The 2249-nt window shown below is 35.8% G+C and overlaps 1 protein-coding gene across 1 annotated transcript in view; it reads right to left on the bottom strand.

The window, feature by feature from the left end:
• LOC107702221 (sushi domain-containing protein 2-like) overlaps positions 1-2249 on the bottom strand; it is a 35276-nt gene that overhangs the window by 1195 nt on the left and 31832 nt on the right. The gene's annotated exons all lie outside the window — the stretch shown is intronic.

The following is a 2249-nucleotide window of genomic DNA, read 5'->3' as shown; positions in this document are numbered from 1 at the left end:
TCGTGTCTCACTACTATCCTATCAATAAAAGGCAAAAACGCCAAAAATAAATCTTTAAAAAACTGTTTGTTTGGTCGCCACAATATATGTGATTTCATTTAATTTTTTTACTATCCTTGTAGGGACTTTTGGTCCTCAAAATGAAGGCAAAACCTTACACCGCCCCCCCCCACACACACACACACACACACACACACACACACACACACACACAGGTCTCCTCCCTTTGGCTACCCACAGGTATACAGAAAGTCCTGGCTCTTTGGATCTGTCCGCACCATTATGTTCAGAAACATCCTCAAGGCTTTTTCTATATGGCATTCCAAGAGCTCATTAAGACTGTCATCTTTTTCTTGGATGTATAAATCACAGCCTAACAGACAAAGGTATGAGAACTAGCTTGAAAGAAAGTCGGTCTATGTATGTACATCTCAGTATGTACATTCAAAGTACTCTAGCATGTAGATAGCTTCAAAACAAATACAAATGAACCAAAATAAAGTAATGAACCAAGTAACTAAACTTAAGGTGCTGCCAAGAACCACTGAAGAACTGATTTACCTATTTAGAAACAATTCTTTTGAAAAACTATCAGATACAAGCGATTTGTCTTTCTTACCCAAGCAGTTTTTTGTAGCTCAAATATTTAGCGTGAATTTGGCAGCACTACATAAACTCCACACAAACTGATTTTCTTAAATGTTTAGAAGCTTCATACACACCATGAGCCTTTATAATTATAAGATACATTAAATGTTCAGTGGGCATAAGTGTCTTTCCTGTGCGGGCCCCTGCTCTGTCTTTGATGTGTGATAGGACCAGAATGAGGAACCATAATAGCACATTAGAGAGAGAGAGTGTGTGTGTGTGTCTGTGTCAGTGTTAATGACTTTGCAATGGGAGGGAGAAAGGCCTGCTGAGGCCTGCTGGGAAACCCAATCGCTGGAAAGTACCAGGGTGTCTGGGTCATGTTAGCATGTAACACACACACACACACACACACACACACACACACACGCACACACACACGCACACACAGATGAAAGGAGGAACAAAAGAAACACACTGATGCCGACACAGATACATATGTGGCGACATAAAGACAGACATATACACCCACAAACACACAATCACAGTATACACAACATTAGTGCACAAAGAAGGAACTGAAGTGGAAGTAATGGACAAATGTAAATTTTTTTTCCCAGAATTTTGTTTTTATCTATGATCAAACTAAGCCTTTTGAAGACAAAAGAGTATATGCAAAAATGTAAACATTTATTTTCTTTATCGATATTTGATTTAAAAAAAATAAATCTTAATCTTGGATGCAATGCACTTATTGTGTACATACGTTTTTATTTTATTGTATTTTTAATTCAAAAATACCTGCATGTAATTATCTACCATATAATTACACTGTTGACCCACCCCTAAACCTAAACATTCCACAAAACCTGTCCCTAACAACTATTTCGCAATACAAGGATTCAATAAGCACATTGTACTTAACTTTTAACTAAAACTTTTTTTACAAGCAGTAGTTAAAGACACCTAATATAAAGCAGGACCTTAATCCATCCTAAAAATAAAAAAATTGCTTGAGACAAAATTAGATATTCAGACTTTGATTCAAAGAATTTATCTTAAATTCCCACAAACATAGAGAAGATAACTGGTATAGAGAATGGATGGATGGATATTGTAGATTATTATTAATATTGGTAACACTTTACAATAAGGTTCATTAGTTAACATTAGTTGACTACTTTAGTTAACATAAACTAACTAAACATAATTGTAATGAACAATACTTCTACAGCATTTATTAATCTAAGTTAATGTTAATTTCAACATTTACTAATGCATTATTAAAATCAAAAGTTAAAGTTAAAGGGTTAGTTCACCCAAAAATAAAAATTAGGCTGCGTTTTACTCACCCCCGATGCATCCTAGGTGTATATGACTTTCTTCTTTCAGACGAATCCAGTCGGAGTTATATTAAAAATTGTCTTTGATCTTTCAAGCTCTATCGTTGCACTCAGCGGGTGTTGCATTGCTTATGTCCAAAAGACGTGAAATAAAAAGCACCCTTCCACAAAAAAAAGTGTCTCACACGGCTCCGGGGGGTGAACAAAGGCCTCATGTAGCGAATTGATGCGTTTTTGTAAGAAAAATATCCATATTCAAAACGTAATAATCACTTGAATCTAGCTTGCGCTCACTGTTGTAAACAGAAGCAGTTCCGG

This window comes from Sinocyclocheilus anshuiensis, unplaced genomic scaffold, assembly GCF_001515605.1.
Source record: "Sinocyclocheilus anshuiensis isolate Anshui unplaced genomic scaffold, SAMN03320099.WGS_v1.1 scaffold582, whole genome shotgun sequence".
Classification (NCBI taxonomy): domain Eukaryota; kingdom Metazoa; phylum Chordata; class Actinopteri; order Cypriniformes; family Cyprinidae; genus Sinocyclocheilus; species Sinocyclocheilus anshuiensis.
The sequence above is the reverse complement of the archived record's forward strand: the minus strand, read 5'-3'. Positions and strand labels throughout refer to the sequence as shown.